At 44.6% G+C, this 12,635-nt stretch overlaps 1 protein-coding gene across 8 annotated transcripts in view; it reads right to left on the reverse strand.

Annotated features, from left to right (window-relative positions):
- Window positions 1-12,635, reverse strand: part of dus2 (dihydrouridine synthase 2) — a 148,530-nt gene that overhangs the window by 64,938 nt on the left and 70,957 nt on the right. The window lies entirely within an intron of this gene.

Below are 12,635 nucleotides of genomic sequence, written 5' to 3' on the forward strand. Positions count from 1 at the left end.
ACCATGATTCTTTCCAGGAAGACATTGAAGAGAGTGGGGGAGAAGAGGCAGCCCTGACAGACTCCTACAGATGTACAGAACCACTTCCCGATGGTGCCCTGAGCGAGTACTGCACTGGTTGCCTTGGTGTAAAGCTGATGGATTGTATGAATCAGCTTCTGCCCCATGTTGAATTTCTTCATAGTGGCCCATAAGGCATCATGCCAGAACTGTCAAATTTCTTCTTGAAGTCTATGAAGATGTGGTAAAACTCTCTCTGGTGCTGAAGGTGTTTCTCACAAAGGGTGCAGAGGTTGAAAATCTGCTCAGTAGCGCTTCTGCCCTTACAGAAGCCTGCTTGTTCCTCGGCAATGATGTCTTCTGCCTGAGGTTTCAGTCTGCTCAAGATGATTCTGAGCATTACATTGCTTACATGACTGATCAAACTGATGGTACGGTAATTCTGGCAAAGTTGGAGATTGCCTTTCTTGGGAAGCACAGTGATCAGCGACTGAGTCCAAGGTGTTGGCCATTCACCTGTCTGCCAGATCTTATTACAGATAGTGGTAAGTATGTCTATCGTGGCCTCTCCTCCATGCTTCAGCAGTTCAGCAGGGATGTTGTCAACTCCTGCTGACTTCCCGCACTTCAGTGATCGTATTGCAGTTTCAACGTCTTCACGCATGATTGGATAGTCATTCTCATTGGAAGATTCCTGCACATAGAGCTCACTTGGATCTCCTTTGCTCTGGTAGTTGTATAGTTCTGAACAGTACTCTGTCCACCTTTCCATTATTTTCTTTCCTTCTGTGAGACTTTTGCCATTTTTGTCTTGGATGGTGTTCACTTTGGTTTTTCTTTGGTAAGATCTTTCACCAGTTGGAATGCCTTCTTTGTGTTGTTGTTGGAGAGGCTGTCTTCAATGTCCGCACATTGTTCAGCTATCCATCTTTGCTTTGCTTCCTTCATTTCCAACCTGACTTCCTTGTTGATTTTCCTGTATTCTGTTCTTCCCTCTGCTGTGTTTTTCATCTTTCTTTAATTTCCTTCTTGCGTCACATATATCCAGTATCTTGTTAGTGACCCATGGTTTAGACTTGCAACGGCTTTGCGCCAGGATCATGCTTGTTGTTTCCGTCATCACTGTGTTAAGGTTATTTGTGTTGGCTACCAGGTCTTCATCAAAGAGGAGTATTGATGCAAACTTCCCCCAACTGCTGCCTGAAATTCTTCAGAAGAATCGAAACAGAAGATCCGTGGCAGAGAGAACATCACAATCACCACATGGAATGTAAGAACGCTGAACCAAGCAGGGAAACTCAAGGAACTCATGCATGCGATGGAAAGATACAAATGGCACCTCCTCGGGCTCTGTGAAGCCAGATGGAAGAATGCTGGAGAAGTGCAAACTGAGGAAGGACATGTACTCTATTATAGCGGAGAAGAGAATAGACATGAAAATGGCGTAGGGTTCCTAGTCAACAAATCCATCAAGAATGCAGTCCTAGGATGCCAACCAGTGTCAAGCAGGCTCATGACCATCCACCTGCGAGTAAAGCCATTCAACATCACAGTGGCACAAGTCTACGCCCCAACAACAGACTACGACGATGAATACATTGAAGAATTCTATAAGAAACTACAAGATGTCATCGACAAGGTGGACAAAAAAGATATTTTGATCATTCAGGGTGACTGGAATGCCAAGGTGGGCAGAGACACACAAGATGAGTGGGGGGGATCTCATCGGCCCCTCATGCAATGCCACCTCCAAAGAGGGGGACTACACCTGCTGGTATTTGCCAGTTATAACAACACGGTGCTGTCGAACACACTTGGAGAGCACAAAGCATCTCGAAGATGGACCTGGCATGCCCCCAGTGGTCAACATCACCAGATTAGCTACATCCTGGTGCAAAGACAGCATAAATCTGGTGTGAACAGATCGAAGACCAGAACATTCCTAGTACCAGACGTGGGCAGTGACCATAACCTTATCATGATGAACATCAGAGTGCGCTTGAGGAGAATCAACAAGCCAAAAAACAGCCAGCTGAGATTTGACCTTGAAAAACTGAAAATAATGATGAGGTCATTAAAATACAGTGCCTATAAAAAGTATTCACTCCCCCCCCCCAAGAAGTTTTCATGATTTATTGTTTTTACAGTAGATTTAATTTGGCTTTTTTGACACTGATCAACAGAAAAAGAATTTTTCCAAGTCAAAGCAAAAACAGCTCTCTACAAAGTGATCTAAATTAATTACAAATATATTAAAAAGATAGCATAAGTATTCATCCCCTATAAGTATTCATTTTCTTTAATACAACATGCCAAATCATCATTGGTGCAGCCAGCTGGTTTTAGAAGTCATATAATTAGTCAAAAGGAGATCACTTGTGTGCAGTCAAGGTGTTTCAATTAATTGTAGTAAAAATACACCTGTATCTGGAAGGTCCAACTGCTGGTGAGTCAGTATCCTGGCAAAAACTTCACCAATAAGATAAAAGAACACCCCAAGTAACTCAGTGAAAAAGTTATTGAAAAGCACAAGTTAGGCAATGGATACAAGAAACTTTTCAAGTCACTGAATATCCTTTGGAGAACAGTTAAGTCAATCATCAAGAAATGGAAAGAATATGGCACAGCTGTAAACCTGCCTAGAGCAGGTTATCCTCAAAAACTGAGTGACAGTGCAAGAAGGGGACTGGTATGGAAGTTGTCCTGTCCAAGACCGGAAGAAGCTGCAGAAGATCGTGAACATAGCCCAGCATATCACACAAACCAATCTTCCATCCTTGGACTCACTTTACACAGCACACTGTCAGAGCAGTGCTGCCAGGATAATCAAGGGCACGACCCACCCAGCGAACACACTGTTCGTCCTTCTTCCATCCGAGAGAAGGCTCAGGAGCTTGAAGACTCGTATGGCCAGATTTGGGAACAGCTTCTTTCCAACTGTGATAAGACTGCTGAACGGATCCTGACCCGGATCTAGGCCGTACCCTCCAAATATCCGGACCTGCCTCTCAGTTTTTTTGCACTACCTTACTTTCCCTTTTCTATTTTCTATTTATGATTAATAATTTAAAGTTTTACTATTTACTATCGATTTGTAATCCAGGGAGCGCAAAGCGTAGAATCAAATATCGCTGTGATGATTGTACGCTGTAGTATTAATTGTTTGGCGACAATAAAGTATAAAGTAGTGAGGGAGACAACCAAGAGACCTATAACAACTCTGGAGGAGTTAGAAGCTTCATTGGCTGAGATGGGAGAGACTGTGCATACAACATCTGCTGCCAGGGTACTTCACCAGTTGCAGTTTTATGGGAGAGTAGCAAAAAGAAAGCCACTATTGAAAAAAGGCACATGTCTTGGGGTTAATTAAGAGGAGAAGATGGCGGCGCGACGGCAGCACGCGCGGCCTTTCCAGTGATGAATATCTGTTATCTGTCAAGTAGGGGACCGTGCACAATTCTGATTTGACGGACAGACGTAAGAGTACAGAGGAACATCTGCAAAACTTCTGAAATGCCCGCTTTGCTGCCACTGCTACTGTGTGGTAACTGGAATCTCCGGAGTAGGAGGTCCCGAAATCCTCGGCTTTGATTGTTTCAGCAGCCGAGGCTAGGTCAAAGGCACTCAGCAGAAGATGGCGCTCGGGAGGCTGGTCAGAGGCTTGAAGTTTTTGGACGGATGGACTCAGTGTCGGCTGCTTCCAAGGCATCGACAAGTTGACGGTGCCTGGAGGTTTATGGCAGGGAGTTTCTCCCTTTTACCGCTTGCTATCGGGGACTCAGGAGTCGATCGACTCGGGGACTTTTGAGACTTTTTTTTACCGTGCCCATGGTTTGTTCTTCATCAAATTATGGTATTGTTTTGCACTGCTGTAACTATATGTTATAATTATGTGGTTCTGTCAGTGTTAGTCTTTGGTTTGTCTAGTTTTCTGTGATATCACTCCGGAAAAACATTGTATCATTTCTTAATGCATGTATGCATTTCTACATGACAATAAAAGAGGACTGAGTGTTCTCAGAATCTAGAAATATAGGCTAGAGTTTGCCATAAAGCATGTGGGAGACTCTGAAGTCTGCTGGAAGAAGGTTCTATGGTCTGATGAAACCAAAATTTAGCTTTTTGGCCATTAGATTAAATGTTCTATTTGGTGTAAGCTGAACACTGCACATCATCAAAAACACAACATCCCTATTGTGATGCATGGTGGTGACTGCTTCATGCTGTGAGGATGCTTCACTGCAGCAGGCCCTGGAAGGCTTGTGAAGGTAGAGGGTAAAATGAATGCAGCAAAGTACAGGGGTATCCTAGTGAAAACCTGATACAGTCTGCAAGAGAGCTGCGACTTGGGAGAAGATTTGTTTTCTAGCAAACCAATGACCCCAAGCATAAAGCCAAAGCTACACAGGAATGGCTTAAAAGCAACAAAGTTCATGCCCTGGAGTGGCCAAGTCAGAGTCCAGACCTCAATCCAATGAGAATTTGTGGCTGTTCACTCACGATCCCCATGCAACTTGACAGAGCTTGAGCAGTTTTATAAAGAAGAAAATGGAAAAATTGCAGGCCTATCCACACAGACTCAAGGTTGCAATTGCTACCAAAGACATCTACTAAATACTGATTTGAAAGGGGTGAGTAATTATGCAATCAATTATTTTGTGTTTAATAATTGTAATAAATTTATACTAATTTGTAGAAATTTGTTTTCATTTTTGACACGAGTCTTTTTCTGTTGATCAGTGTCAAAAAAGCCGAATAAAATCCACTGTGATTCAATGTTGTAAAACAATAAAACATGAAAACTTCTGGGGCCGGGGGGATCAGTGAATACTTTTTTATAGGCACTGCATGTAACTTGTGAACTATTGATTGATAATATGTAACCTTGGCCTTGGTTGGTTGTGCAGTGACTTCAGAAGTCTAATCACTAAGTAACATTTACTATTGCTCTTTAAATAATTCATGGTCTTCATGTGATGTGCAGTAAGGTACACCATCTTCTGGAGACCACCAAGTGTGATTTGAGTGAAACTTTATCCACTTTGACTGAGCAAGTTCAATAATCCAATGAGATATCCGCCAAGTCAATTTAGACTGTAGTCTAAATTGCAGAATGATCATAAATCATGCTGATCTTCTCTGCTTTCTAGTTAAGCAGGAGGAGATCCATGTGTAGCCTGGACACATACAAGATATTGGCGATGCTTTGAAAAGCATGGGACAAGACACTGTCTACACCATAACGGGGTCAGATGCCAACAAAGCAGCATGATAGTGTAACTCTGTTACATGCTCCAGTGACCCGGGTTCAATTCCACTGCTGTCTACACGGACTTTGTGTGTTCTCCTTGTGGCTGCCTGCGTTTCTTCCGGGAGCTCCGGTTTCACAGAACATAGACTAGTACCACACAGGAACAGGCCCTTCGGCCCTCCAGGCTGTGCCAACCAACTAAAAAGCAAATCAAAACACCCAAACACTAATTCCCCCCTTCCGACACTATGTCCATATCCCTCCAGCTTCTTTGCACCTACGTGCCTATCCAAACGTCTCTTAAAACCTCCAGTGTATTTGCCTCTACCGCCATACCAGGCAGAGCATTTTAGGCATCCATGACTTTCTGAGTTTAAAAACCTACTCCCTTTCACCTTCAACGTATGCCCTCTGCTATTAGACATTTCAACCATGGGAAACAGATACACTCCATCCACTTATGCCTCTCGAAATCATATAAACCTCCATCAGATCTCCCCTCAGCCTCTGGCACTCCACAGAAAACAACCCAAGTTTACCCTGCCTCTTGTGATAACACATGCCCTCTAAACCAGGCAGCATCCTAGTAAATCTCTTCTGCTCTCTCTCCATAGCCTCAACATCCTTCCTATATTGGGGCAAACAGAACTGTATGCAAAACTCGAGATGTGGCCTAACCAGAGTTTTATAAAATTGCAACATAACCTCATAACTTTTCAACTCAATGATTCGACTAATAAAAGCAAGCATTTCATGAGACTTCTTAATCACCTTATTGACCCGTGTAGCTATGTGCATGCAGCTATGAACTTGGATCCCAAGATCTCCCTGCTCAGCAACACTGTTAAGGATCTTGACGTTAACAGGAGACAGTCTCCTTGAATTTGCCTGCCAAGGTGCAAACCTCACATTTATCTGGGTTAAATTCCACTTGCCATTTCTCTGTCCATATTTGCAACTGAGCTATATTATGCTGTATTCTTTGTTCGTCTTCTACACTATCCACAACTCCACCAGTTCGTATCATCTGCAAACTTACTAACCCACCCATCTACATTTTCATCCAGGTTATTTATATATATCACAAACAGTAGAAGTTCCAGCACAGATTCCTGTGAAACACCACTAATTACAGACTTCCAGCTTGAATAAGTCCCTTCAACCATTACCCCATCTTCTATGTGCAAGTCATTTCTGAATCCAAACAGCCAGTTTGCCACAGACTCCATGCACCTTAATTTTCTGTATTAGCCTCCCACGAGGGGCTTTATCAAACGCTTTACTAAAATCCATGCAGTCAACATCCACTGCCTTACCCTCATCACTCTCTCTCATCACCTTGTCAAAAAATTCAATCAAATTGGTAAGGCATGACGTTCCATGCACAAAGCAATGCTTGCTCTCCTTAATTAGGCCATGGGTTTCCAAATGCTCATATCCTCACACATTCAAAAGACATATGGGTTAGAAGGTAAATTGGTCATGAGTATAAGTAGGCAGCACTGGCTCACTAGGTTGGAAGAGCTTCTTACCATGCTGTATCTCTCTAAGTAAATATGCCATTTCAAATATGTCAGTTTGTTTACATAGAAAACCTACAGCACAATACAGGCCCTTCAGCCCACAACGTTGCGTCGAACATGTACTTATGTTAGAAATTACCTAGGGTTACCCATAGTTCTCTATCTTTCTATGCTCCACGTATTTACCCAGGAGCCTCTTAAAAGACCCTATCGTATCTGCCTCCACCATCGTCATCGGCAGCCCATTCCACACACTCACCACACTCTAATTAATAAACTTACCCGACATCTCCTCTGTACCTACTTCCAAGCACCTTAAAACCGTGCCCTCTGGTGTTAGCTATTTCAGCCCTGGGGAAAAGCCTCTGACTATCTACACGATCAATGCCTCTCATCATCTTGTACTCTGTCAGGTTACGTCTCATTCTACTTTGCTCCATGGAGAAAAGGCCAAGTTCACTCAACCTATTCTCATAAGGCATGCTCCCCAATCCAGGCAACATCCTTGTAAATCTCCTCTGCACTTTTTCTATGGTTTCCACATCCTTCCTGTAGTGAGGCGACCAAAATTGAGCAGAGTACTCCAAGTGGGGTCTGACCAGAGTCTTATCTTGCTGCAACATTACCTTTCAGCTGTTAAACTCAATCCCATGGTTGATGAAGGCCAACGCACCATATGCCTTCTTAACCACAGTGTCAACCTGTGTAGCAGCTTTGAGTATCCTATGGACTCGGACCCCAAGATCCCTCTGATCCTCCACACTGCCAAGAGTCTTGCCATTAAGCTATATTCTGCCATCATATTTGACCTACCAAAAGGAACTACCTCACACTTATCTGGATTGAACGCCATTTGTCATTCCTGAGCCCAGTTTTGCATCCTATCAATGTCCCGCTGTAACCTTTAACAGCCCTCCACACTATCCACAACACCCCCAACCTTTGTGTCATCAGCAAATTTACTAACCCATTGCTCCACTTCCTCATCCAGGTCATTTATAAAAATCACAAACAGTAGGGGTCCCAGAACCGATCCCTGAGGCACACCACTGGTCACCAGCCTTCATGCAGAATATGACCCGTCTACAACCACTCTTTGTCTTCTGTGGGCAAGCCAGTTCTGCATCCACAAAGCAATGTCCCCTTGGATCCCATGCCTCCTACTTTCTCAATAAGCCTTGTATGGGGTACCTTATCAAATGCCTTGCTGAAATCCATATACACTACATCTACTGCTCTACCTTCATCAATGTTTTTAGTCACATCCTCAAAAAATTCAGTCAGGCTCGTAAGACATGACCTGCCTTTGACAAAGTCATGCTGACTATTCCTAACCATATTATGCCTCTCAAAATGTTCATAAATCCTGCCTCTCAGGATTTTCTCCATCAACTTACCAACCACTGAAGTAAGACTCACTGGTCTATAATTTCCTGTGCTATCTCTACTCCCTTTCTTGAATAAGGGAACAACATCCACAATTCTCCAATCCTCTGGAACCTCTCCCATCCTCATTGATGATGCAAAGATCATCGCCAGAATCTCAGCAATCTCCTCCCTCGCTTCCCACAGTAGCTTGGGGTACATCTCATCCAGTCCCGGTGATTTAGCCAACTATCCAACTTGATGCTTTCCAAAAGCTCCCACATCCTCTTTCTTAATGTCTACATGCTCAAGCTTTTCAGTCTGCTGTAAGTCATCCCTACAATCGCCAAGGTCCTTTTCTGTAGTGAATACTGGAGCGAAGTATTCATTAAGTACCTCCTCTAGTTCCAGACACACTTTTCCACTGTCACAATTGATTGGTTCTATTCTCTCATGTTTTATCCTTTTGCTCTTCACATACTTGTAGAATGGGGTTTTCCTTAATCCTGCTCACCAAGGCCTTCTAATGGCCCCTTCTGGCTCTCCTAATTTCATTCTCAAGCTCCATCCTGCTAGCCTTATAATTTTCTAGATCTCTATCATTACCTAGTATTTTTGAACCATTTGTAAGCTTTTCTTTACCTCACTAGATTTTCAACTGCCTTTGTACATCACGGTTCCTGTACCCTACCATCCTTTCCATCTCATTGGAATGTACCTTGCAGAATACCACACAAATATCACCTAAACATTTACCACATTTCTGCTGTACATTTCCCTGAGAACACCTGATCCCAATTTATGCTTCCAAGTTCCTGCCTGATAGCTTCATATTTCCCCTTACTCCAATTAAATGCTTTCCAAATTTGTCTGATCCTATCCCTCTCCAATGCTATGGTAAAGGAGATAGAATTATGATCACTATCTCCAAAATGCTCTCCCACTGGAAGACCTGACACCTGACCAGGTTCATTTCCCAATACTAGATAAAGTACAGCCTCTCCTCTTGTAGGCTTATCTACATATTGTGTCAGGAAATCTTCCTGAACACACCTAACAAACTCCATCCCATCTAAACCCCTCACTCTAAGGAGATGTCAATCAATATTGGGGAAATTAAAATCCCCCAGCATGCCAACCCTGTTATTACTGCACTGTTCCAGAATCTGTCTCCCTATCTGCTCCTCGTTGTCCCTGTTACTACTGGGTGGTCTTTCAAAAAACACCCAGTAGAGTTATTGACCTCTTTCTGTTTCTAACTTCCACCCACAGAGACTCAGTGGACAATTCCTCCATGACTTCCTCCTTTTCTGCAGCCGTGACACTATCTCTGATCAGCAGTGCCATGCCCCCACCTTTTTTGCCACCCTCCCTGTCCTTGCTGAAACATCTAAAGCCTGGCAGTCTAAGTAGCCATTCCTGCCCCTGAGCCATGTAAGTCTCTGTAATGGCCACAACATCATAGCTCCAAGTACTGATCCAAGCTCTAAGCTCTTCTGCTTTGTTCATGATGTTTCTTGCATTAAAATAGACACATCTCAAGCACATCCCTTCTCTATCACCTGCCTATCTTCCCTTTCACACACCCTACAAGCTTTCTCTATTTGTAAGCCAACCACCCCTTCCTCCGTCTCTTCAGGCAGTTCCCAACCCCCAGCAATTCTAATTTAAACTCTTCCCCAATAGCCTTAGCAAACTTCCCCGCCAGGATTTTGGTCCCCTTGGGACTCAAGTGCAACCCGTCCTTTTTGTACAGGTCATGCCTACCCCAAAAGAGGTCCCAATGATCCAGAAATTTGAATCCTTGCCCCCTGCTCCAATCTCTCAGCCACGCATTTATCCTCCACCTCACTCTATTCCTAAACTCACTGTCATGCGGCACAGGCAGTAATCCTGAGATTACTACCTTTGAGGTCCTGCTTCTCAGTTTCTTTCCAAGCTCCCTGTAGTCAGGACCTCCTCCCTCTTCCTACCTATGTTGTTGGTACCAATATGTACCACGATCTCCGGCTGTTCACCTTCCCATCTGTGTTTCTTTCCTGCATCCACAGAATCGCCTGTCTGACCCCTGAACTATAGAATCCCCTCTCACTGCTGCTATCCTCTTCCATTTCCTACCCTACTCTGTGCCAGAGGTATGACCACTGTTGCTTCCCCCAGGTAGGGCCCCCCCCCCAACAGTACTCAAATAGGAGTACTTATTCTTAAGGGGGACAGCCACTGGGGTACTCTCTAGTATCTGACTCTTGCCCTTCCCTCGCTTGACTGTTACCCACTTATCTGTCTCCCGAGGCCCCGGCGTGACTACTTGCCTATAGCTCCTCTCTATCACCTCCTCACTTTCCCTGACCAGCCAAAGGTCATCGAGCTGCAGCTCCAGTTTGCTAATGCGGTCCCTAAGGAGCTGTAGCTTGATGCACCTGGTGCAGATATGGCCATCTGGGAGGCTGGGGGTCTCCGGACATCCCACATCTGACACCCAATACAGAACACCAGTCTCACAGACATACTACCTATTCCCATTCTTCACAAGAAACTTACCTCGCCTTGACCCATTATCGCCGAAGCCCCTCTACTCTGACTCCCTCTACTCTATCACCTGCTCTTCTGCGCCCGCTCTACAAAGCTGTCTTCTTTTTAAATCCTTCCCGCCAGTCAAACTTGCTGACGTCCATGCGCTTGTGCAGTCGTGCCTCGATCAAACCGCTGAAGAAAAAACCTCTTCCAAAGATTGGTAGATTATTGGTAAACTATTCAGTATTATATTAAGTTTATTACAAAATTAGTCAAAACCCAATCCAAGACTTGGCATTCAGTATTTCTGCAGTTACTGTCTGCTTCTAAAGAGAAAACAAGTCAAGTTCAATTTCAAATTCAGTTATCAAGTGTGACAGTGGAAAAGTGTGTATGGAACCGGAGAAGATGGCAGAGGTACTTAACGAATACTTTGATCCAGTGTTTACTATGGAAAATGATCTTGGCGATTGTAGGGATGACTTGCAGCGGACTGATATTAAGGAAAAAGATGTGCTGGAGCTTTTGGAAAGCATCAAGTTAGATAAGTCACTGGGACCGGACAGGATGTACCCCAGGCTACTATGCGGAGCGAGGGAGGAGATTGCTGAGCCTCTGGCAATGATCTTTGCATCATCCACGAGGATGGGAAATTATAGACCAGTGAGTCTTACTTCAGTGGTTGGTAAGTTGATGGAGAAGATCCTGAGAGGCAGGATCTATGAACATCTGGACAGGCATAATATGATTAGGAAGTCAGCATGGAATACTAGCATGGGTTTGTCAAAGGCAGGTTATGCCTTACGAGCCTGACTGAAATTTTTTGAGGATGTGACGAAACACATCGATGAAGGAAGAGCAGTAGATGTAGTGTGTATAGATTTCAGCAAGGCATTTGATAAGGTACCCCATGCAAGGGTTATTGAGAAAGTAAGGAGGCATGGGATCCAAGGGGACATTGCTTTGTGCATCCAGAACTGGCTTGCCCACAGAAGGCAAAGAATGGTTGTAGACGGGTCATATTCTGCATGGAGGCTGATGACCAGTGGTGTGCCTCAGGGATCTGTTCTGGGACCTTTACTCTTTGTGATTTTTATAAATGTCCTGGATGAGGAAGTGGAGGGATGGGTTAGTAAATTTGCTGATGACACAAAGGTTGGTTGGGGGTGTTGTGGATAGTGTGGAGGGCTGTCAGAGGTTACAGCAGGACATTGATAGGATGCAAAACTGGGCTGAGAAGTGACAGATGGCATTCAACCCAGATAATTATGAGGTGCAACACACATCAAAGATGCTGGTGAATGCAGCAGGCCAGGCAGCATCTCTAGGAAGAGGTACAGTCGACGTTTCAGGCTGAGACCCTTCCTCAGGACTAACTGAAGGAAGAGCTAGTAAGAGATTTGAAAGTGGGAGGGGGAGGGGGAGATCCAAAATGATAGGAGAAGACAGGAGGGGGAGGGATGGAGCCAAGAGCTGGACAGGTGATTAGCAAAAGGGATGTGAGAGGATCATGGGACAGGAAGCCCAGGGAGAAGGAAAAGGGGGAGGGGGTGGAAACCCAGAGGATGGGCAAGGGGTATAGTCAGAGGGACGGAGGGAGAAAAAGGAGAGTGAGGGAAAGAATGTGTGTATATAAATAACGGATGGGGTACGAGGGAGAGGTGGGGCATTAGCGGAAGTTAGAGAAGTCAATGTTCATGCCATCAGGTTGGAGGCTACCCAGACGGAATATAAGGTGTTGTTCCTCCAACCTGAGTGTGGTACATTCTTTCACACGTTCTTTCTCTCACTCTCCCTTTTCTCCCTCTGTCCCTCTGACTATACCCCTTGCCCATCCTCTGGGTTTTTCCTCCCCTCCCACTTTCCCTTCTCCCTGGGCCTCCTGTCCCATGATCCTCTCATATCCCTTTTCCCAATCACCTGCCCAGCTCTTGGTTCCATCCCTCCCCCTCCTGTCTTCTATCATTTTGGATCTCCCCTCC

The sequence above is a fragment of the Mobula birostris genome, chromosome 15, assembly GCF_030028105.1.
Source record: "Mobula birostris isolate sMobBir1 chromosome 15, sMobBir1.hap1, whole genome shotgun sequence".
In the NCBI taxonomy this organism is placed as follows: domain Eukaryota; kingdom Metazoa; phylum Chordata; class Chondrichthyes; order Myliobatiformes; family Myliobatidae; genus Mobula; species Mobula birostris.